This window comes from Balaenoptera physalus, assembly GCF_965194825.1.
Source record: "Balaenoptera physalus genome assembly, chromosome: 5".
In the NCBI taxonomy this organism is placed as follows: domain Eukaryota; kingdom Metazoa; phylum Chordata; class Mammalia; order Artiodactyla; family Balaenopteridae; genus Balaenoptera; species Balaenoptera physalus.
This window is the reverse complement of record NC_138884.1, coordinates 52,633,537-52,659,613: the sequence shown is the minus strand read 5'-3', so window position 1 is coordinate 52,659,613 and position 26,077 is coordinate 52,633,537. Positions and strand designations below refer to the sequence as shown.

Below are 26,077 nucleotides of genomic sequence, written 5' to 3'. Positions count from 1 at the left end.
GGCTCCGGACGCGCAGGTTCAGTAATTGTGGCTCACGGGCTCAGTTGCTCCGCGGCATGTGGGATCTTCCCAGACCAGAGCTCGAACCCGTGTCCCCTGCATTGGCAGGCAGATTCTCAACCACTGTGCCACCAGGGAAGCCCACTGATAGGGTTTTTTTTTTTTTTTTTTTTTTTTTTTTTTTTCTGATAGGGTTTTGATATGAGTCTGCAAGCAATTGATTTATTATGGTCTCTGTGCAGTCAAACCTCTCTGCTAATGATAATCTGTATTTGCAGCTTCTCCCCAGCGCTCGCATCACCGCCTCAGCTCCACCTCAGATCATCAGGCATTAGATTCTCATAAGGAGCGCGCAACCTAGATCCCTTGCATGCTGGATTCACAGTAGGATTCACACTCGTACGAGAATCTAATGCTGCCGCTGATCTGGCAGGAGGCGGAGCTCAGGCGGTAGTGCGAGCGATGGGAAACGGGCGTAAATACAGATGAAGCTTCGCCCAATCACTCGCTGCTCGCCTCCTGCTGTGCGGCCCGGTTCCTAACGGGCCATGGACAGGTACTGGTGGTATACCCACCACCATGGTAAAGAGTTCCAGCACCTCGTGCTAATCCCTGACCCCCAAATCACCATGCTGTTCTCCATTTCTAAATTTTATCATTTCAAAATATGACATAAAGGAATAACACTGTCTGTAACCTTTTGGGATTGGTTATTTTTCACTCAGTATAATGCTCTGGAGTTCCATCCCCAGGTTGTGGCGTGTATCAGTAGCTTATTCCTTTTTATTTTTGCATGGTATCCCATGATATGAATGGACGACAGTTTAAGCCATTCAGCTGTTGAAGTACATCTGAGCAGTTTCCAGTTTGGAGCTATTACAAGTAAAGCTGCTATGAACATCCATGTACAGGTTTTTGTACAAACATAAATGTTCATTTCTTTAGAATAAATGCTCAAAAGTGTAATTGCTGGGTCGAACAGTACTTGAATGTTTTGTTTTATAAAAAACTGCCAAAATGTTTTCAGGGTGGCTGTACCATTTTATATTCTCACCAACACTGTCTGATGATGTACTTTTTCTGCATCCTCACCAGTATTTGGTATTATCACTATTTTTTATTTCGGCCATTCTGATAGGTGTGTAGTGATATATCATTGTGGTTTTAATTTGCATTTCCTGAGGATTAGTGATGTCATACAACTTTTCATGTGATTATTTGCCATCTGCATATTTCACCTGTTTCGGTGAAATGTCTATGCATGTTTACAGGGAAAATACTCCTTGTGTTTTTCCTCTGCTCTACTACTACTACACTCACATTTAAACACTCCACTTCACAACAGTTCTGACACCAAGCCTAATGGAACAAAACTCTGTTTCCTCTTTTACTTACATTCACAACACTTCTGTGACCAGAGGTGTGTGAGTTTTTCCTCAACACCAAGCAATCCTCAGATCCTCCTGACACCAGATGGGTGTCCTACAATTTAACTCAATTCTGACACTGTCTACCTGGAGGTAGCTTCAAATCCACAGGTTAAGGGTTCAGACCCACAGGACTGCCCCCGCCTCCCCCACTTCAGATGCCAACTACAAGTGCAGGTCATTACCTCTCTTCTGACCAACCGGCTGTAAATCAGTTTCCCACAACTCCCTCTTCAGGTTCCATTAAGCCGCTAGGGCGGCTCACAGAACTCAGGATAACAGTTTACTTACTAGATCACCAGTTTATTATAAAAGGACACAGCTCAGGAAAACCAGATAGAAGAGATGTGTAGGACAATGAGGGAAGGGGCACAGAGCTTCCATACCCTCTCTGAACGTATCACTCTCCCAGTGTCTCTATGTTTTCACCAACCCAGAACCTCCCCAAACCTTGTCCTTTTGTGTTTTTATGGAGGCCTTCTCTTGTAGGCATGATGGATTAAAGTATCAATCATTTATGATAAATTCAACCTCCAGCCCCTCTCCCCTCCTTGGAGATCAGGCGGTGGGCAAAAGTTCCAACCCTCTAATCACATGGTTGTTTCCCCTGACAACCAGCTCCCATCACGTGGTTATCTAGGGGCTTTCCAAAAAAAAAAATCACCTTATTCACACAGGTGGGTAAAAGGGAGTTTTTATGAATAACAAAAGATACACAGTTCACCTTTATTGTTCTAAAGCTACTTCAGAAACTGAGGACAAAATAGTAATTATTATAACAAAAGATGCCCCTATTACTCTAATCACTTAGGATATTATAAGGGTTTTGGGAATCATGTGTCAGAAAGGGACAAATATGTATTTAGTATTATAAATCACAATATCATGATGTCTTTTATGACATATTCTAATTTAATTTTTTTTTTTTTTTTTTGGCCATGCCACGTGGCTTGCAGGATCTCAGTTCTGCAACCAGGGATTGAACTTGGGCCACGGCAGTGAAAGTGCAAAGTCCTAACCACTGGACCACCAGGGAACTCCCTAGTTCTTTATTTTTTATGACTGAACTGTGGTCTTTATAGTCTTTATATATTCTAAATACTAGTCCTTTTTCTTTTGTGTGGCTTGCAAATATTTTTGGATCCATTGGATCCTTCATACATGCTGTATGCTGTGTATGAAGATCAAAGACAGAAATCTATGAGAAATTCACTCTGTAATCACAGATTTGGAGTGTCCCAAACCAACCCACCTCTCTCTCTTTCTCTCTCTCTCTCTCTCCCTCTCTCTCCCTCACACACACACATCACACTTTAAACATCTCTCTTTTTGTATTTTTTATTATTTACATTAATATGGCTTTTCATAAAGTTTTCTAAATATAGACCCAAGTTTACCATTGTAAACTTGACACTTTATTCTGCTATGTCCTGCTTTTCTTGTCTGTCAATAGAAGAGTTGAAATAGCTGGCAAAATTTTTTTAAATATGTCTATTTCTGATTAAATGTATTTAAGTTTAGTGTTGTTTGCTATTTTTCAAACAGTATCAGTAAAAGCAGTGGGTTCTTTTTTTTTTTTTTCGCCAAACCATGTGGCTTGTGAGATCTTAGTTCCCCGACCAGGGACTGAACCCAGGCCCTGGCAGTGAAAGAAAAGAGTCCTAACCACTTGGACAGGCAGCAGGGAATCCCCTAAAAGTAGTGGGTTCTGAACTACCAATCAAAGTACAGCTCTGCACTATTTACAATAGCCAGGTCATGGAAGCAACCTAAATGCCCATCGACAGACGAATGGACAAAGAAGTTGTGGTACATATATACAATGGAATATTACTCAGCCATAAAAAGGAACGAAATTGAGTCATTTGTTGAGACGTGGATGGATCTAGAGACTGTCATACAGAGTGAAGTAAGTCAGAAAGAGAAAAACAAATATCGTATATTAACGCATGTATGTGGAACCTAGAAAAATGGTACAGATGAGCCGGTTTGCAGGGCAGAAGTTGAGACACAGATGTAGAGAACAGACATATGGACACCAAGGGGGGAAAACTGCGGTGAGGTGGGGATGGTGGTGTGCTGAATTGGGCGATTGGGATTGACATGTATACACTGATGTGTATAAAGGTGATGACTAATAAGAACCTGCAGTATAAAAAAACAAACAAACAAAACAACTAATACTAGAGTTTCATTGTGTTATTTGTATGGAAATATGTTAATATAAATGTTTCAGACATTACATGAAATCTGTAAAAATCTTATATGTTCTGGTATAATGTTATAAGTCATAATTCTAGTTATTACTTTAAAATGCGTATCTCAGAAATAACTAAATTTCCTTGTCAATTGCATTATTATGAACTTTCATCAAATCTTTAACCGTGGTCATTCTTAAGTCTTTTGTCATTTACAGACAGTTCTGGGTGTACCCTGATGCTTTTGCAAATATGTTCCTATAAAAGGGTTTCATCTTCAAGGAATTCATGGAAAAGACTCTGACAAGTACAGGTTTCTGGTAACTGATTGTACTGCTGAACTGAATGAATAAGCATTTTCAGAACTCTAATGAAAAACTGATGAACTCATGAAAGTGCTAACAAAAGATCAAGATGAAAAATAAAATTAATTACATGGGACTGAGTGAACTGATGAGGATGATTATAATTTTTGTGACTTTCTGTTTGAATTAAAAAAAAAATCCCACAAGGACTCAGAGGCAAAGAATATACAAATCAATTTTCACTGCAAAGTAAAGGAGCTGTTACAGTGGAGGATTACTGGACTGAGTGTCAATATTATGACATAGTATGAGTGTGTTTCGTGTTTGGTAATTGCAATCATTGTTGCTTTTGTTGTGGTCATCCATTTACAATGCTTGGTGTCAGTCTATTTATCTCTTGTAAAAATAAAATACAGTGTGTGTGTGTGTGAAAAATAAAAAGTACAGCTCTGCATATATATGTATATATTTTTAATGCAGTTTATTTCTATATTTTGGCTGCACCATGCGGCTTACAGGATCAGTTCCCCAACGAGGGACTGACCCTGGGCAGTGACAAGGAAAGCCCAGAATCCTAACCACTAGGCCACCAGGGAACTCCCATTTGCTTTTATATTTTTAACTTTCCTGGTCTTGTTTCCATCATCTGAAAAAATTAGGGTTGGAATAGTTTATTTCTGGAGTCTCTGAAGAGAAAAAAATGTTTGGAATATCTATCAAATATGACTTGATAAGTTTATCTTATCAAAATCTTTTCAGGGAAAACCCCAAACAAAATGAATAGAAATCATGTGGCCCAGGAATTTCCTAGTTAGGTATCTACCTTGTGTACTGAAATACAATTCAGATGAACCACTCAGAATTAGTGTTAGACTCCGAAGGTTAAAAGCACAAGCCCTAACAAGACTGCCTGAACTTCAGACACCAGATGCAAGTTCAAAGGTCCTCAGGCCACTCAATCTTCTGACTTACTGGATACAAACTCAGGAGTGCTCGGTGTCCAGAGCACGTGGGCTCTGTAGTTTCGGGCACACGGGCTCTCTTGTTGAGGTGCGTGAGCTCAATAGTTGTGGCACGCGGGCTTAGTTGCCCCGTGGCCTGTGGCATCTTAATTCCCCGACCAGGGATCGAACCTGTGTACCCTGCATTGGAAGGTGGATTATTTACCACTGGGCCACCAGGGAAGTCCCAACAAAATGATTTTTTTCTGGTCAATTCACCTTTAAGATTTCTCAAGAGAGGGGGGAAGAGAGAGGAGACAGAAGGAAAAAAAAGTGAAAGGGAACCAGCTTTAGACAAATATAAAACTATCATTGGAGAAAGCCTAATAATCTTTCTGCTGCAAGGAGAGGAAAAATATTTAGATTTACAGAAACCCATTTCAAAACACATGCACACATACACACACACACACACACACACACTCACACACGAGTCCTTTTAACTGGTTTAAACAGTAACTCAGACTCTTGACAATTTTATCAAGTCACAGAATAAAACAGCCTATGTTTATTAATCCCCTCAGAATGGAAATTAAGGATGTTTGAGGAGAGAGGGAGTTTTTCTTTAAACTAAATGATCTTTCACACAAATAAGATAGACAATCCCCTCAAGAGACTTTTGAGGGTTTTTTAATATTCATTTATTTATTGGGTTGGGCCAGGTCTTAGTTGCTGCATGCAGGATCTAGTTCCCTGACCAGGAATCGAACCTGGGTCCCCTGTATTGAGAGAGCAGAGCCTTAACTACTGCACCACCAGGGAAGTTCCAAGAGAGGGTTGTTTTTTTCTTTTTCTTTTTCATTCTAAGGTGTCTCTAGAATGAACAATCTTATTTATGTCAAAGTTCTTCAGAGTAGCCAGTACAATTCCAAACCATCTACTATGAAGCTATGTCAGGAAGTAGTGCAAGTTTATTAGCAGGCAACCCATGAGAAGTTGGCTGATAGTTGGTCAAAAATGAAAATAGCACTTATAAGAGTTTTAGGCCCTAACCCCAAGGATTAGGTGCCCTGCCTATTTACTCAAGAAACCAGCAAGACTCTGAAGGCCAAAGAGATAATAAAAGACCAGGTTCAGCGCAAAAGCCGCACAATCGAGGACAGAGAGGCCTCAGCAGGGGAAACTCAAGGGGTCTCAGATGTGCATATTGTTACTGAGTCGAGGTCCTGGTTCGTGGCAGCGAAGAGCTTAGCCATACCTCGACGGCAACTGTTTTAGTCCAATCAGCCAAAGACCATCAGGGACAAACCTGTATTCGAATACACATGTTGAAACAAGAGGGACTGCACACTGGAGAAACTATGGGGTGTCTCACTAAACAGAGGAAAAGATAAGAGTTACAGGATTGGAGGGAATGCTGACATGTAGGTGAAATTTAAATGAAATTCAAATGTTTTTATAGGATCAAAACAAAGAAGTGTTGTATGTAAAGGTGGCAACATCAGATCCTGCCTGCCAAATTGAACAGGCTCTTGTTTCCTTGGAAACTACAAAGCTGTTTTTTAAAAAATTTTTTGGCTGCGTTGGGTCTTCGTTGCTGCGCGTGGCCTTTCTCTAGTTGCCGCGAGCGTGGGCTACTCTTCGTTGTGGTGCGCGGGCTTCTCATTGCGGTGGCTTCTCTTGTTTCGGAGCATGGGCTCTAGGCACGTGGGCTCAGTAGCTGTGGCTCTCGGGCTCTAGAGCGCAGGCTCAGTAGTTGTGGCGCACGGGCTTAGTTGCTCCGCGGCATGTGGGATCTTCCTGGACCAGGGCTCGAACACATGTCCCGGCAGATTCTTAACTACTGCACCACCGGGGAAGCCCACTTCCATTGTTTCTATTCAGAAGTCAGCAATAAGCCTTACTACACCTTTGGAAATAACGCTTCTCTCCCCAGCTGTCTGTTTTCTTACTCTCTTATTAGTTATTTTTCATACTTTTAAGTGGAAATTTCCAAGATGCACTAAATTAGAAATAATCGTATTATGAATTCATGTACCCACTACCCAATTAAAAAATTATCAGTGTCATTCCAAACTTGTTTTATTCTATCTCTTTCTTTTTATGCTGTAAATACCATATACCATATCATTTTAGCATAAATATTTTTGGATATATCTCTAACAGGTAAGAACTTTCTTTAAAAGATAACTAAATACCATTGTGATGTCCATGTTTAAATTTCCCTTAATGTGTTTGAAAACTGTCGTGTCAGAGTTGATAGTTCAAATCTGTTTTCAGTAAAGGTGTATACTTTGTATTGGATTGATGTACCTTTTTTTAGTCACAACTTTAAAGAGATATAATTCACATAACATAAAATTTATTTTTTAAATGTACAATTTAGTGGTTTGTAGTAAGTTTACAGAGCTGTGTAGTCATCACAACTTTAGAATTTTTTCTTCAAAAAAGGAATCTCATACACATCAGCAGTCATTTCCTACTGTGTCTTCTTCTAGCCCCTGGGCAAGTATTAATCTATTTTCTGTCTTTATGGATTTACGTATTTTGGACATTTCATGTAACTGGGCATATAATGTCATATAACTGGGCATATAATATCATATAGCATTTTCATATATAATATTTATATAACATGTGACCTTTTGTGTCTAGCTACTTTCACTTGGCATGTTTTCAAATATCATCCATGTTGTATTCTGTGTCAGTACTTTATTACTTTTGTGGCTAAATAATATTCTATTGCACAGATATACAACATTTTGTTTATCCATTCATCAGTTGTTGAACATTTGGATTGTTTCCATTTTTCAGCTATTATAAATAATATTGCTATGAACATTTGTGTACAAGTTTTTGTGTGGACATGTTTTCATTTTTCTTGGTATTTACCTAAGAGTAAAATTGCTGGGTCATAAGGTAACTCTATGTTTAACTTTTTGAGGAAATGTCACATTGTTTTCTAAAGTGGCGCCACAATTTTACATTCCAACCAGCAAAGTGTGAGCATTGATTTCTCCACATTCTCACCAAAACTTGTTATTGTCTGTCTTTTTGATTTGGCCATACTAGTATGTTCAAAGCAGTATCTCATTGCACTTTTGATATTTGCATTTCCCTAATGACCACTGATATTCAGCATCTTTTCATGTACTTTTTTTTTTTCTTTTGGCCACTCCGGGAGACTTGCAGGATCTTAGTTCCCTGACCAAGGATTGAACCCAGGCCCTTGGCAATGGATGCATGGAGTCCTAACCACTGGACCACCAGGGAATTCCCTCATGTACCTTTTGACCATTTGTATATCTTTTTTGGAGAAATATCTATTTGGATTCTTTGCCCATTTTATAATTTGTCTTCTTTTGTCTTTTTGTCTTTTTTTTTTCTTAGATGTGTTTCTTTTATATTCTAGTTACAAGTCTTTCATCAGATATATGTTTTCCAATATTTTCTCCCATTCCGTGGATTGTCTTCACTGACTTGATGGTGTACTTCGAAGCACAAATGTTTTTAATTTTGATGAAATCCAATTTATCTGTTTTTTTGTTTTTTGGTTTTTTTTTTTTTGCACTTGTGCTTTTGGAAAACATTGCCTAATCCAAGATGGTAAAGATTTACTCCAATGCTTCTATATTTTCTTCTAAGAATTTTAGTTTTAGCTATTACATTTAGATCTTTCACCATTTGCATATTTGCATACAATTTTTGTATATGTTATGAAGTAGGTGTCCAACTTCATTTTTTTGCATGTAGCTATCAAATTGTCCCAATACTGTTTGTTGAAAATTCTACTCTTTCCCCATTGCATTGTGTTGGCAGCCTTATCAAAACTCAATTGATCATAAATTTAATAATTTATTTCTGGACACTCAACTCTATACCATGGATCTATGTCTATCTTTATGCCAGTACAACACTGCCCTGATTACTGCAGCTTGTAGGAAATTTTGAAATCAGGAAGTGTGAATCCTCCAACTTTCTTCTTTTTTCCCCAAGATAGTTGGGCTATTCTGGGTCCCTTAAATTTCCATAAAAATTTTAAGGTCAGCTTGCCAATATCTGCAAAATGTCCAGCTGAAATTTTGATAGTGATTACATTAAATTTCTAGATCAGTTTGGAGACTATTGCCATTTTAATGATATTAAGCCAAATACATGAACATGGGCTATATTTCCATTTATTTAAGTCTTCTTTCATTACTTTCATCAATGTCTTATAGTTAGCTATTTACAAGTCTTACATTTCTTTTGTTAAATTTATTCCTAAGCATTTCATTCTGTTTTGATGCTATTGCAAAAAGAATGTTGTCTTAATTTCAGTTTTGGGTTGTTCATTGCTAGTGAATAGAAATAAAATTGATTTTTGTACATTGATCTTGTATCCTGCAACCCTGCTGAACTAATTTATTCTAATATTTTTGTGGATTTTCCATATACAAGATCATGTCATCTGCAAATACAGTTTTATTGATACTTCTTCCTTTTCAACCTGGATAAATTTTATTTCTCTTTCTTGCCTAGCTGGCCTGGCTAGAATCTTCAGTACAAGATTGAATAGTAGTAACAAGAGCTGACATCCTTGTCTAGTACTTCATCTCAGGTGGAAAGCATTCAGTCTCTTACCATTAAGTATGATATTAGCTATGGGGTGTTTTAGACAGTATCAGGTTGAGGAAGTTCCCCTCTAAATTAGCCTGCTTAGGCTGCCATAACAAAATACTATAGACTAGGTGGTTTAAACATTAGGCATTTAGGGACTTCCCTGGCGGTCCAGTGGGTAAGACTCTGTGCCTCTGATGTAGGGGGCCCGGGTTAGATCCCTGGTCAGGGAACTAGATCCCGCATGCATTCTGCAACTAAGAGTCCACATGCCATGACTAAGAAGTCTGCATGCCACAACTAAAAGATCTTGTATGCTGCAACGAAGTTCTTGTGTGCCCCACTAAGATGTGGTGCAGCCAAAATAAATAAATAAATATTAAAAAAATAAACAATAGGCATTTATTTTCTCATATTTCTGGAGGCTAGAAACCTAAGATCAAGGTGCCAGCAGGATTGGGTTCTGGTGAGCCCTCTTTTCCTGGCTCCCAGGTGACCTCCTTCTTGCTGTGTCCTGACATGGCCATTTCTGTGTTTGTGTGTGTGTGTGTGTGTGTGTGTGTGTGTGTGCATTTAGAAGGAGGGAGAGATTGATCTCTGGTGTCTCTTCCTTTTCTTATAAAGACATCAGATTAGGGTACTACCCTATGACTTCATTTAACATTAGTTACCTCCTTAAAGGCCCTATTTCCAAATACAGTCACATTGGGTGTTAGGGCTTCAACATGAAAATTTTTTTGGTGGGAGGGGACACAATTTAGTCCATAACACCTATTATTCCTAGTTTGTTTAATTTTTTTTTTTAATCATGAAAGTGTATTGGATTTTGTCAAGTGCTTTTTCTGGTGCATTGAGGTTATTATCTAGTTTTTGTTCTTTTGTATATTAATAAGGTACGTTACATTGGGATTGATTTTTAGCTGTTAAACCAACCTTACATTCCTAGGATAAATCCCACTTAGTCACAGTGTATAATCCTTTTTACATGTTACTGGGTTCTGTTTCCTAGGGTTTTGATTTTTTTTTCTTTTTGAAAGAATGTGTGTGGGGAATTCCTTGGCATTCCAGTGGTTAGGACTCCATGCTGTCACTGCTGAGGGCCCGGATTCAATCCCTGGTCAGGAAACTAAGATCCCACAAGCTGCGTGGTGTGGCCAAAAAACAAACAAACAAAACAAACAAAAAACCCCATAAAATAAAGAATGTGTGTGTATATATTTATAAGAATTATTGGTCTGTAGTTTTTTTGTTATATCTTTGTCAGGTTTTGATATCAGGGTAATATTGGCCTCATAGAATGAGTTAGAACGTGTTCCCTTCTCTTCTGTTTTTTGGAAGATTTTGTGAAGGATTAGTGTTAATTCTTTAAATGTTTGGTAAAATTCACCAGTGAAGCCTATAGTTCTAGGGTTTTCTTCATGGAAAGTTGTTTTTTTAAATTATTAATTCAATGGCTTTACTTGTTCAGTTTTTCTATTTCTTCTTGAGGTAGTTTCAGTAGTTTTTGTCTTTCCAGGAATTTGCCTGTTTCAACTAGGTTATCTAATTTGTTCATCGTATTCCCTCATTGGGAAGTTACAATGTCACAAAGCTTACTGTTCTGAGATTCAGTCATTAAAAAAAAAAAAAAGCTCCTTGGACTGTTGCAAAACTTTATTTCCAGAGTTATGAAAAAGTTGACAATTTTTTGCCATTGTTCTCATTCCTTTTATGGAGTCGTGAAATTTTGGATGTCCTCACTCTGCTATTCTGGCACTTGTTCTGATTAATTCATCTATTATATATCCATTCCTCACTCTCTTGAGGTTTTTTTTTTTTTTTTTTGAGCTAAAAATGAATTTAATAAAGACTATTTTAGTACCTTAGCCTCTCCAGGAGAGTTGGAAAGCCACACTTGGGAACTCTCATCCAGGAACCATTTCCAAAATCACACCGCAGAACTGGCTCCATAAAACCACCCTGTTTCTACTGCTGCTTCTCCGGCTATCCACAGATCCTGCTGCTTTCAACACTGACGCCATCAATGTTAGTTACTGGTTGCTGCCGCTAGAACATCACTGCTCCTTTGGAAAAGTAGCTACCACCATGGCTGCCACCTGCCCTAGTACTGATTCCACTAAATCAATTTGATTCACTAGTGTTTGTCTCAAAGTCTAATGTAGGAGAATTCTGATTGATAGAGCTGTGGTCATATATCTGTGCTCTGGCTGTAAGAGAGGCTGGGTAAGGATTTTTAAAATATTACGTTGGGTGGTACTCTTTGCTTCTTACCAAGACTCGTATGATGGGAATTCCCCAAACATGGGATGGTAGTCTCCATTTTCCATAAAATACTTGCTATGTCATAATTAAAGAAAGAATAGTGATTTGCACTTTAAATGCTGGCTTACCATAATACATGTTACTTACCATAAGTCTTGAATCTTAAACCACCTCCACTCCCCACTTATTTCATGTCATTTATTTTTTGAAGAAGTGGGACATTCTAATAGTTGAATTTTCCACATTCTAGATTTGGATTGTTGCATCCTCATGGTAGTTTAACATATGCCTCTGTTTCTTGTATTTCCTGCTTACCTGTGGTTGGATATCTAGATTTAGCTCCTTTTAAGATTTTTGTCTTTGTGGTTGAATATTTTGGTTTCACCATGATGTATCTTTGTAAAGATTTCTCTGTATTTTTCCTACTTGTAGTTTGTTGGTATATTGAATCTGTAGATTGTCTTCCATTGCTTCTGAAAAAATTTCAACCATTATCTCTTCAAATATTGTCTCTTATTCTGCCTCTTCTTCTAAACCTCCAATTAAACATGTTATATCTACCCACTGTATCCTATATGTCACTGGTTCTCTATGGCAATTTTCATGTTTTTATCTTTTCATGATACATTTTGGATAGTTTCTTCTCATTTTTCCTTCAGTTCTGCAATTCTTAAGTTGTGTCCAATCTGTTGTTAGACCCACCTATCTTTTGTTTTTAATTTCATTTATTGTATTGTTTTATTTGTATAAGTTCTGTTTGATTCTTTATCAGTTCTGCTATGTTGCTTTTATAGTTTCCTCTTCCCTGGATATATTTTCAAGCTTATGTATTATTTCAACATAATAAGCATGGGGACTTCCCTGGTGGCGCAGTGGTTAATAATCCACCTGCCAGTGCAGGGGACATGGGTTCGATCTCTGGTCCGGGAAGATCCCACGTGCCATGGAGTAACTAAGGTCAGAGCTACAACTACTGAAGCCTTCGTGCCTAAAGCCCGTGCTCCACAACAAGAGAAGCCACCGCAATGAGAAGCCCGCACACCGCAACGAAGAGTGGCCCCTGCTCGCCGCAACTAGAGAAAGCCTGTGTGCAGCAACAAAGACCCAAGGCAGCCAAAAAAAAAACCCCAAAACATAATAGGCATGGAGGCCTGATATCTCCTGGAACTGTTCAGCGTGTGTGTTGATTCTCACTTGTGCTGGCTCTAATTTATTTATGTGCTGGTCATCATGTTTTAAAAAATATCTGTAGAAACAATCAGAAACCTAAGATGAAATAATGATTTTCATTTGATTCTTCCAGGCACTTGAGGCCCTTTACCTTTCTAGGACTATCTTAACCTAAATTCTGAGATTGAAGTTGCCTTAACCGCCCAGGTGAGGAATCTGGGTTATCTCTTGTCTTGAGAGTGTAGCCCTTTGGAAGACCTTAGTTTAATGGAGTAATGAGGTATGAGAGTCTCCGCCTGGGGTTGGACCTACGTTTTTGGCTTCTGTGCCCTTTGTCCAGTAAGGCCATTAAACCCAGCTAGGTTTGCTCCTCCAGGTTTTGACCTTCTCTTAGATTTTTTTTTTTAATTAATTAATTTATTTATTTATTTTTGGCTGTGTTGGGTCTTCGTTTCTGTGCGAGGGCTTTCTCCAGTTGCGGCAAGCGGGGGCCACTCTTCATCGCGGTGTGCGGGCCTCTCACTATCGCGTCCTCTCTTGTTGCGGAGCACAGACTCCAGACGCGTAGGCTCAGTAGTTGTGGCTCACGGGCCCAGTTGCTCCGTGGCATGTGGGATCTTCCCAGACCAGGGCTCGAACCCGTGTCTGCTGCATTGGCAGGCAGATTCTCAACCACTGCGCCACCAGGGAAGCCCCTTCTCTTAGATTTTAGCCAGGTAAATTTCTCATTATCTTTTAAACTCTTTCAGTTCTTTTAAGAAGATTTTAAATAATCTTTCATCCTGCTTAATTTTCTTCAGAAGGATTGGTTTGAATTATTTAGGCCATAGTTGCTGAATGCAGAGGCAAGTAAATATGTTTAGAAAAATTATACAGGAATACCTCATTTTATTGCACTTCACTTTATTGTGCTTCCCATATGTTACTTTTTTTACAAATTGATAGTCTGTGACAACCCTGCATTGAGCAAGTCTATTGGCACCATTTTTCCAATAGCATTTGCTCACTTAATGTCTCTGCAACACATTTTGGTAATTCTCAAAATATATCAAACTTTTAAGTTATTATTATATTTGTTATGGTGATCTGTAATCAGTGATCTTTGATTTACTACTGTAATTGTTTGGGGGCACCGTGAACCATGCCCATTTAAGAAGGCAAACTTAATCGATAAATGTGTGTGTTCTGACTGCTCCCCTGTCTCTCTCCCTCTCCTCAGACCTTTTTACTCCTTGAGACACAACGATATTGAAATTAGGCTAATTAATAACTCTACAATTGTCTCTCAGTTTTCAGGTGAAAGAGTCACATATGTCTCACTTTAAATCAAAAGCTAAACATGATTAAGCTTAGTGAGGAAGGCATGTCCAAAGCTGAGATAGGTTGAAAGCTGGGCCTCTTGCACCAGATAGTTGGCCAAGTTGTGAATGCAACAGAAAAGTTCTTGAAGGAAATTAAAAGTGCTCCTCCAGTGAACATATGAATGATAAAGTGAAACAGCCTTATTGCTGATATGGAGAAAGTTTTAGTGGTCTGGATAGATGATCAAACCAGCCACAACATTCTCTCAAGCCAAAGCCTAATCCAGAGCAAGGCCCTAACTTCCTTCAATTCTATGAAGGCTGAGAGAGGTGAGGAAGCCACAGCAGAAAAGTTTGAAGCTAGCAGAGGCTGGTTCTTGAGGTTTAAGAAAAGAAGCCCTCTCCAAAACATAAAAGTGCAAGGTGAAGCAGCAAGTGCTGATGTAGAAGCTGCAGCAAGTTATCCAGAAGATCTAGCTAAGGTAATTAATGAAGGTGGCTACAGTAAACAACAGATTTTCAGTGTGGATGAAACAGCCTTCTATTGGAAGACGCCATCTAGGTTTTCATAACTAGAGAGAAGTTAATGCCTGGATTCAAAGCTACAAAGGACAGGCTGACTCTCTTGTTAGGGGCTAATGCAGCTGGTGACTTGAAGTTGAAGCCAATGCTCATTTCCCATTCCAAAAATTCTGGGGCCCTTAAAAATTATGCTAAATCTACTCCACTTGTGCTCTGTAAGTGGCACAAAGCCTGGATGACAGCACATCTGTTTACAACATGGTTTGCTGAATATTTTAAGCCCACTTTGAGAACTACTCCTCAGAAAAAAAGATTCCTTTCAAAATATTACTGCTCTTTGAAAATGTGCCTGGCCACCCAAGAGCTCTGATGGAGATATACAATGAGATTTATGTTATTTTCATGCCTGCTAACACAATGCCCATTCTGCAGCCCATGGATCAAGGAATAATTTTGACTGTCAAGTCTTATCAAAGAAATACATTTCGTAAGGCTATAGCTGCCATACATTGTGATTCCTTTGATGCATCTGGGCAAAGTCAACTGAAAACCTTCTGGAAAGGATCCACCATTCTAGATGCCATTAGGAACATTTGTGATTTGTGAGAAGAGGTCAAAATATCAAATACCAGTTTGGAAGAAGTTGATTCCAACTCTCATGGATGACTTTGAGGGGTTCAAGACTTCAGTTGGGAGATGTGGTGGAAATGGCAAGAGATTTAGAATTAGAAGTGAAGTCTGTTATTTGTTTCTGTGTGTCTGAATTGCTGCAATCTCATGATAAAACTTTAACAGATGAGGAATTGCTTCTTAATGGATGAGCAAAGAAAGTGGTTTCTTGAGATGGAAACTACTCCTGTTGAATATTCTGTGAAGATTGCCGAAATGACAACAAAGAATTTATTTTTAAAATTTTATTATTATTATTTTTTATTGGAGTATAGTTGCTTTACAATGTTGTGTTAGTTTCTGCTGTACAACGAAGTGAATCAGCTATATGCATAAATATATCCCCTCCCTCTTGGACCTCCCTCCCACCCCCACCTGCATCCCACCCATCTAGGTCATCACAGAGCACCGAGCTGAGCTCCCTGTGCTATACAGCAGGTTCCCACTAGCTAACTATTTTAACATGGCAGTGTATAAATGTTAATCCCAGTTTTGTTCCTTTTTATGGCTGAGCAATATTCCACTGTATATGTGTACCACATCTTCTTTATCCATTCATCTGTAGATGGACATTTAGGTTGTTTCCATGTCCTGGGTATTGTAAATAGTGCTGCAATGAACACTGGGGTACACGTGTCTTTTTGAATTATGGTTTTCTCAGGGTATATGCCCAGTAGTGGGACTGCTGGGTCATATGGTAGTTCTATTTTTAGTTTTTTAAGGAACCTCCATACTCTTCTCCATAGTGGCTGTATCAATTCACATTCTCACCAACAGTGCAAGAGGGTTCCCTTTTCTCCATACCCTCTCCAGCATTTATTGTTTGTAGATTTTTTTGTTGATGGCCATTCTGACTGGTGTGAGGTGGTACTTCAGTGTAGTCTTGATTTGCATTTCTCTAGTAATTAGTGATGTTAAGCATCTTTTCATATTACTTGTGATTGGTCTGTGTATATTTTCTAATTCTTCCTCATTCAGTCTTGGAAAGTTGTACCTTTCTAAGAATCTGTCCATTTCTTCCAGGTTGTCTATTTTATTGGCGTATGATTGCTTGTAGTAGTCTCTTAGGATCCTTTATATTGCTGCAATGTCATTGTAATTTCTCCTTTTTCATTTATAATTCTATTGATTTGAATCCTCTCCCTTTTTTCTTGATGAGTCTGGCTAAAGGTTTATCAATTTTGTTTATCTTCTCAAAGAACCAACTTTTAGTTTTATTAATCTTTGCTATTGTTTTCTTCATTTCTATTTCATTTATTTCTGCTCTCATCTTTATGATTTCTTTCCTTCTACTAACTTTTTTGTTTTTTGTTCTTCTTTCTCTAGTTGCTTTAGGTGTAAGGTTAAATTGTTCATTTGAGATTTTTCTTGTTTCTTGAGGGGAGATAGAATTGCTATAAACTTCCCTCTTAGAACTGCTTTTGCTACATCCCATAGGTTTTGGGTTGTCATGTTTTTGTTGTTATTTGTTTCTATGTATTTTTAAAATTTCCTCTTTGATTTCTTCAGTGATCTCTTGGTTATTTAGTATCATATTGTTTAGCCTCCATATGTTTGTGTTTTTTTTCCCGGTAATTGATTTCTAATCTCATAGCATTGTGGTTGGAAAATATGCTGGATACAATTTCAATTTTTAAAAATTTTCTGAGGCTTGATTTGTGACCCAAGATGTGATTTATCCTGGAGAATGCTCTGTGTGCACTTGAGAAGAAAATGTATTCTGCTGCTTTTGGGCAGAACGTCTTATGAATATCAATTAAATCTATCTGGTTTATTGTGTCATTTAAAGCTTGTGTTTCTTTATTTATTTTCTGTCTGGATGATCTGTCCATTGGTGTAAGTGGGGTGTTAAAGTCCCCCCACTATTATTGTGTTACTGTCGATTTCCCCTTTTATGGCTGTTAGCATTTGCTTAATGTACTGAGGTGCTCCTATGTTGGGTGCATAAATATTTATAATTGTTGTATCTTCTTCTTAGATTGATCCCTTGATCATTATGTAGTGTCCTTCCTTGTCTCTTGTAACATTCTTTATTTTAAAGTTTATTTTATCTGATATGAGTATTGCTACTCCAGCTTTCTTTTGATTTCCATTTGCATGGAATATCTTTTCCCATCCACTCACTTTCAGTCTGTATGTGTCCCTAGGTCTGAAGTGGGTCTCTTGTAGACAGCACATATATGGGTCTTGCTTTTGTATCCATTTATCCAGTCTTTTGGTTGGAGCATTTAATCCATTTACGTTCAAGGTAATTATCAATATGTATGTTCCTATTACCATTTTCTCAATTGTTTTTGGGTTTGTTTTTGTGGGTCTTTTTCCTCTCTTGTGTTTCCCGCCTAGAGAAGTTCCTTTAGCATTTGCTGTAAAGCTGGTTTGGTGGAGCTGAATTCTCTTAGCTTTTGCTTGTCAGTAAAGCTTTTGATTTCTCCGTTGAATCTGAATGAGATCCTTGCTGGGTAGAGTAATCTTGGTTGTAGGTTTTTCCCTTTCATCACTTTAAATATACCGTGCCATTCCCTTCTGGCCTGCAGAGTTTCTGCTGAAAAATCAGCTGTTAACCTTATGGGGATTCTCTTGTATGTTATTTGTTGCTTTTCCCTTGCTGCTTTTAACATTTTTTCTTTGAATTTAATTTTTGTTAGTTTGATTAATATGTGTCTTGGTGTGTTTCTCCTTGGGTTTATCCTGCCTGGGACTCTCTGCACTTCCTGGACTTGGGTGGCTATTTCCTTTCCCATCTTAGGGAAGTTCCCAACTATAATCTCTTCAAATATTTTCTCAGACCTTTTCTCTTTCTCTTCTTCTTCTGGGAACCCTGTATTTTGAATGTTGGTGTGTTTAATGTTGTCCCAGAAATCTCTGAGCCTGTCCTCATTTCTTTTTGTTCTGTCTTCTTTATTCTTCTCGGCAGTTATTCCCACCATTCTATCTTCCAGCTCACTTAACTATTCTTCTGCCTCAGTTATTCTGCTATTGATTCTTTCTAGTGTATTTTTCATTTCAGTTATTGTTTTGTTCATCACTGTTTGTTTGTTCTTTAGTTCTTCTAGGTCTTTGTTAAACATTTCTTGTATTTTCTCAATCCTTGCCTCCATTCTATTTCCGAGATTTTGGATCATCTTTACTATCATTACTCCGAATTCTTTTTTAGGTAGGTTTCCTATTTCCTCCTCATTTATTTGGTCTTGCAGGTTTTTACCTTGCTCTTCCATCTGTAACATATTTTTTTGTCATCTCATTTGTTTTGATGGGTGGGGCTGTGTTCCTGTCTTACTGGCTGTTTGGCCTGAGGCGTCCAGTACTGGAGTTTACAGGCACTTGGGTAGAGCTGGGTCTTGGTGCTGAGATGAGGACCTTGGGAGACCTCGCTCCATTTGATATTCCCTGGGGTCTGAGGTTCTGTTAGTCCAGTGGTTTGGACTCAGTGCTCCCACCACAGGAGCTCAGGCCTGACCCCCAGCCTGGGAACCACGGTTCTGCAAGCCATGTGGTGTGGAAAAAAGAAAAAGAGAGCAGAACAATAACAAAGAATAAAAAATAAAATTAGAAAAATAAAAAATATATTAGAAAAAATAAAAATACAAATGAAATGACAACAAGGCAAAACAGAACCACACCAGCAAAAAAAAAAAAAAAAAAGGCCAGAAGAAACCTTGGGGGTGGGTCTTAGGTGGGGGGGTGGGGCCTAGGCTCAGGACCCTCGTGGCCAGGAAAGGCCTTGTGGGGTTGGGGTCGTGGCTTAGGCTCAGCCTAGACAGTGGGGGCCCCGGAGAGCAGAGGTAGAGGCCTGGGACCCCAGCAGGCTTGCCGGGCCCGAGCAGTCAGGGGAGATGCTAGCTAGCTGTGTTCCCCTCTGATCCCCCAATCCCCCGGTCTCTCTCTGTCCCCACTGATCCCTGTACCATGGGTGGGCTCCCCCTCTGGTCATGGAACCCCTCTCCTCCCCCAGCCACCCCTCACAGGTGCCGGTCCCCTGCCGCCTCCACTTTCTCTCCCCCCTCCGTCCCTGCCACGTCCTACCTGGTTGTGTGGGTACTTTTCCTGTCCGTTTAGGTGTCCGAGGTCCCCCACCAGAACCTGGGAGGTGCCCTAGTTGTGTCAAGAATTTAGAATATTACATAAACGTAGTTGGTAAAGCAGTTGCAGAGTTTGAGAGGGTTGACTCCAATTCTGAAAGAAGTTCTACTGAGCAGGGTAAAGTGCTATCAAACAGCCTTGCATGCTACAGAGAAATCCTTCATGAAAGAAGAGACAATCGATGTGGCAGACCTCCTTGCTGTCTTATTCAAGAGACTGCCTCAGCCACCCCACCTTCAGCAACCACCACCCTGATCAGTCAGCAGCACCAACATCAGGGCAAGACCTCCGCCGGCAAAAAGATTATGGCTCACTGAAGGCTCAGATGATGCTTAGCATTATTTAGCAATAAACTATTTTTTAATTAAGGTGTATACATTTTTTTTAGACATAATGCTATTGCATACTTAATAGACTACAGTATAGTGTAAGCATAACCTATATGTACCGGGAAACAAAAAAAATTTGTGTGACTCACCTTATTGCTTTATTGCGAAGGTCTGGAACTTTACCTGCAATATTTTTAAAGTATGCCTGTATGCCTTTTCTTATTAGGTATATACATACACCTGAATACTCTTACACTATATGTAGGACTGCACTAATGCATGGAAATGTAAATATGTAATGCAAATTTAAAAAACAGGGCATGATCTTAGCAGTGATTTATTGAGTAATTCTGAGAACCTTTGACATCTTCATGTAACGTTTTTCCTTTCTTATGCAATAAATGGGAGTTAATAAACTGCGACCGTTGTTCTTAATCAAGTTATACTAAGAGTCTGCATACCGGGCTTCCCTGGTGGCGCAGTGGTTGAGAATCCGCCTGCCAATGCAGAGGACACGGGTTCGAACCCTGGTCTGGGAGGATCCCACAGGCTGCGGAGCGGCTGGGCCCGTGAGCCATAATTGCTGAGCCTGCGCGTCTGGAGCCTGTGCTCCGCAACAAGAGAGGCCGCGATAGTGAGAGGCCCGCGCACCGCGATGAAGAGTGGCCCCCGCTTGCCGCAACTAGAGAAAGCCCTCGCACAGAAACGAAGACCCAACACAGCCATAAATAAATAAATGAAAATTAAAAAAATAAAAAATATCTTATAAAAAAAAAAAAAAGTCTGCATACCTTTCCCAGGAGAATTGTCTAGAGAACAGTAGTTAATGCCTGTATATTTCCTGGTTAAGAGTGTCTGCTTGATTTTTTCTATTAAAGGCAGAGAGAGGGCTTCCCTGGTGGCACAGTGGTTGAGAATCTGCCTGCTAATGCAGGGGACACGGGTTCAAGCCCTGGTCTGGGAAGATCCCACATGCCGCGGAGCAGCTGGGCCCGTGAGCCACAACTACTGAGCCTGCGCGTGTCGAGCCTTGCTCCGCAACAAGAGAGGCCGCGATAGTGAGAGGCCCGCGCACCGCGATGAAGAGTGGCCCCCGCTTGCCACAACTAGAGAAAGCCCTCGCACAGAAACGAAGACCCAACACAGCCAAAAATAAATAAATAACTTAAAAAAAAAAAAAAAAAAAGGCAGAGAGAGAAATTTGCTCCTTGGTCTTTAATGAAGTAAGAGAAGAATGATTTCATTTCACCACGTGGCAAATATTTAACACCAGGAGAATTTTAAAAGATTCAAGTTAAAGAAAATACAAAACCAAAACCCTACCATGGTAGTACCATGAATCTTGGCTTTGGGTTGGTGAAAAATCCCTGTACCTGCCACCAACACCAAGACCCTGCTCTCCTGGGGTCTGGGATATATGGGAAAAACAAACATATAAACAAACAAAAACACCAAACTCCACCATCAGTGAATTGGTAATGGAATGTTATGTCTGAATGTTATTATCTTGGATGGAGAATCAAGGGAAAATAAAAACCCTTTTGCTATGTCTATATCTTGGTGTTCTAAAGCATCATGTTAATAGCAATTAAAATAACTTTAATTAAAGGAAAAATGGAAGAGAATTTCCTGGCGGTCCAGTAGTTAGGACTCCTTGCTTTCACTGCAGAGGGCCCTGGTTCAATCCCTGGTGGTCGGGGAATTAAGATCCCACAAGCTGGGTGAGAGGCGACGATAGGTCAAAGTGGAGTTATTCTTAGTTATGACAGGCTCTAAGTCCTATTTTTACATGGATTGTAACTAACGAATAAATACATGAAAAAATAGACATATTTTAAATGAGATCAAAGGTGTAATTTGGGGCTCTTTATTTCTGATGAAGTCATTCAAATGCATAATTAAAAAATTATATCCATAAAAATATTTTAAAAATCACTTTTTTTCCAGATTATGAAAGTAACACACACTCAAAAATGCCTTTTGTTTTTCCTTATCTCCAAATGATGTGCTAGGTATAGTTCTAAACTCCTAGGAAGAAGTAATAAAAATTCCTGGACTTTTTTTCTGTATTTTAAGTCATATAGAAATCACACATTAAAAAAAATCTGTACAAGCTAATGAAAATATTCTTAGATTTTAGCTGGCATCATTAAGTTGATGGTACAATGCTGATTATCACTGTAGACGTCCTGATTGACAGGTATATGCCTTTGATTAATAGAAATGTCACTACATAATGAGAGCAATATATGTAATGTGTACAGCCATTCAAAACATACAGTTTATGGGGAGAAAATACTTAAAGGGTTTCCTGGTAATGAAAAATACTGGAAGTACCCTAAAATATTTTAGTCCCCACTGTCACACCCTCCCTTCACCCCTCTGCCTGTATGGTGGTCTAAAGAACTTTTATGTCCCATACGTCTCATGGTTCAAGGGTAACCAAAGTAATCACCCAATTCCATAGGACAGGGAATTCCCTGGTGGTCCAGTGGCTGAGACTCCACGCTCCCAATGCAGGGGGCCCGGGTTCGATCCGGGGTCAGGGAACTAGATCTCACATGCTGCAACTAAAAGACCCTGCAAGCCACAACTAAAACAAAGAAACCCATATGCTGCAACGAAGATCCCGCATGCTGCAACTAAGACCCGGCACAGCCAAATAAATAAAATAAATACCATAGAAAGGCTCTCTCATGGGAATGAGTAGTTGCTCCAGATTATCTAGGCTCCAGTTTCATCAGAGGAAAAAGAATGAATCAATTGTTTTTTGTTTTTTAATACTTATTTGGTTGCACTGGGTCTTAGCTGCGGCAGGTGGGCTCCTTAGTTGCAGCAGGCATGTGGGATCTAGTTCCCTGACTAGGGATCAAACTCGGGCACCCTGCATTGGGAGCTCGCAGTCTTAACCACTGCACCACCAGCGAAGTCCCAAGAATGAATGAATTGTAATAAAATGCTACTTTCCTACAAAAGACTTCAACACTCACAAATTAAAGACTGCTGACCAATCTTAATGCTTAGAGATCCCTCCCAGAAGTGGTAAACACTGAATCTAGTCCTCAGAGATGCTAGATAGACTCCAAAACGTAATGTTACTTCCAATTAGCGAACTTCCTCGACTTGAAATATCAGGGGATTAATTATGGTTTTCCATAAGTCCTTTTATGGGGTTGGCCCTTCCTGTCTCATCAATAAAACAATCACCCTATGTAAGTGTTCACCAGCCAGCACACAAATTTGAGAACATTTGAAGAAAACTCCCTTTGGGTAACCGCATCAATGAAAGCAAATTCAATAAATTTTGGAAATTCCCTGACAGTCCAGTGGTTAGGACTTGGTGCTTTTTACTGCCAGGGGGCCGGGTTTGATTCTTGGTGGGGGAACTAAGACCCCGCAAACTGCATGGTGTGGCCTAAATGAATGAATTCTAATCAATCTTTCACCATAAAAGCCAACTTCGAGTCCTTTAAACTAGATAGCTTTCAAAGTAGTTTATCACTTCCTTGAGACTACGTTTATGTATAGACATGAATTTTTTTGTCTAAAGAAAACTCAGTCAGATTCTCAAAAGGAGATAACCATTGGAACAGTATGAGAAAACCTGTCTGCAGTACACTGCTTCTCACATATTTATAACACATGCTGGTCTTTGATAAACCAAAATCTTAAGCATTCTGTTATTTGAAATTTTTAACAAATCAGAGACTGTTGAATATCCCTTCCCCAACCACACTGAGATCATGATATACCTCCTCAAATGGGGGTACTCCTCTTGTATGAGCAGGCCAAAGAATAAGGTCAGGAATTAAACTGCCACTTAAAGTAACAATCTTTAGGATTGTTAGATTGTTAGATCCATAGAATACCACTGTATTCTTTCCTACAGTTTATAAAACACAGTGGTTAAGTCAAAGTTTCAACTTTTTTCTATTCAACCAAAACTCACTGAAATCCCACATCTGACTATTTCAAGACACAGAAAAATATAAAACCTCAACCAATCCTAAAGAACAGCCCACATTTTTCTGGCAATACACTTTTGAATGACTTTACATGAAAACAAAGTTGTATTGCTTTTGCTCAGAAAGTTGAGACCACAGTAGATAGCAATTCTATTAAGTTGGAAAGTTTGAGAGATTTTTTCAGAATGACATTTCCTGACTTCGCTTAACACTAGGAGCAATTCAAATGGTAGAAATGCACATACACACAACATCTGTAACTAAAAATTGCAGTTTATATAAAATGACATTTAAAAATTCAATTATAATTGCAGTGTCCTTGAATCACCTTCTTAATCAGTGAAACGTAGTATCCTGTGGTGGACATCCTATCAAATACTTGCAACCTATAGCAATTAATTTCTCAGGTTTCTTCGTATTGAAATTTATAAGATTAGCAGAAGGGTCCAGTTATTGTCACCATTATGAAAAAGATGCATGGAAGAGAATGAAATAAATGCTCTGCTTATCCATGTTAGTATCCCAATGACATTTTAACTCTTAATCCCTAATCTTGTAAATGCAGCCATCAGACTACAGAATACTAACGTGTTAATCAACAAAACTGCTAATTAGGTTTCTTTCAAGGTAAGTAGCAACACATAGAACTTGCTCACAACAACTCAGGAAGCATATTTAAGAATATACAGGTTAATTATGTTTGTTGTTAAGTACTTCAGTTTTTCTAAAAGATCTCAGACAATAATCTCTAGATGTAGTGTATTTCTTCAAAGTCATATATATCAAGACTTGACTGAAGAGTTTGGATTTTGTTTAAAAAGCCTTTATTCATTTTTGATCAGGGAAAGGACAATCTCAATGTCAACTTGTCACCTAATCATAAATTTGAACTTACAGGATTCACTGACCTAAAGACACTGCACCTGACTTTGACAACATAACTTAAAATGAAAATCTCCTTTCTGTTCCCTAAGGTTGCATGTTGAAAGAATCAAACAATCCCTTGCAATAGCCAACATTGGTACTTGGCCTAGGTGTAAGGTCAAATAGCAAAACAGGAGCAAAACGCCAAAAGCATTGTAACTTGATAGCCCAGCAAGTACAAACATCATCGGAACAAAGAAAGTTGCAGGCACCAAATAAAACAAGGCAGGTTCATTAGCATAAAAAAATTTACACTTGGTTGAAGGTGAGGTCAACTATTCCACATGTGAACATGTATGCCAATCCTAATGGCTAACATGGAACCACAGAAACAAAAACAAAAACCTTAAATTCAATAACTACACTGAATGTAAAATTCAAAACTTGAATTTACCCAGGACATCCTCCAAAATCTAGAGCTAAAGCCGTTTTTTTTTTAATGCACCAGAAGATCTGTTGTAATGACATGACTTGGTCACACTTAGATTTGCATTTACATAAGATTTAAGGGATACCTTTCCCCACTATTCCTTTTACGTTTGAACATGGATATGCTTAACTATTCAGCTCATGCACTAACTGCGCTAAAAATGATGAAACTTACTACCATGAATTTTTCTAGGAACTCACACCACGTAACAGTTAACACCCAATACAGCTTCCTAAAAATGCCCCAACAGAAAACATTTTGTTCAGTTTGGTGCTTGCTGTGACATAATACCAACAGAATAGTATACAATTAATTTACTCATCCACTACGTCGAATATTTTAATCTAACTTTTGTTCAAACTTTAGTAACTTCATACCTATTTGCCAAAATCCTTGTGTTAAATGTAACTACATCTGATATTCTTAAACTGTGGCTCCTATAACACAGTTCAAGTGTTTTTTCCCCTGGGTATATTTAGACAGTTTAATCAAGAAAACAAAGTTATGGTATTATGATTAGCCAAAGCTCTTTTCTAGCAGACCACTGAATGCAGCAAGTCATAACAAATGCCTTTCCAGAGACAAGAACAAAGCAAAATATTTTCTATTCATAAAAGGAGCTACCAGCATGCTTTGTGCCATTAAAAAGTTACTTTTCAAAATATAACCAGAAGACTTACGGTCTACTAGAAAGCTTCCACTCATCACAACACTATAACTACGCCACAGAAACTTTCATGACAAAGTCTCCAGAAATAGAGAGAAAACAACATTACTTAAAGGTATGTGGAAGCCTCAGTTAACAGGGAAATGAAGCCTTAGAACATAGAATAATACATCTAACAACAAGAAGAGAACAGAGGAGACACTGTAGCTGGCTATTCGTAAAGGACCAGTTTCTCCCTATGGATCAACACTCCCTACAAAATAAACTGTGCCTTAATTATTGCTTATT

At 38.8% G+C, this 26,077-nt stretch overlaps 1 long non-coding RNA gene across 1 annotated transcript; it reads left to right on the top strand.

Annotated features, from left to right (window-relative positions):
- Positions 1–195: 195 nt before the first annotated feature.
- On the top strand, positions 196–25,960 carry LOC309661517. Its single transcript, XR_014264053.1, has 2 exons — positions 196–20,681; positions 20,991–25,960. It is a non-coding gene; the product is annotated as an uncharacterized lncRNA (long non-coding RNA).
- Positions 25,961–26,077: the final 117 nt, after the last annotated feature.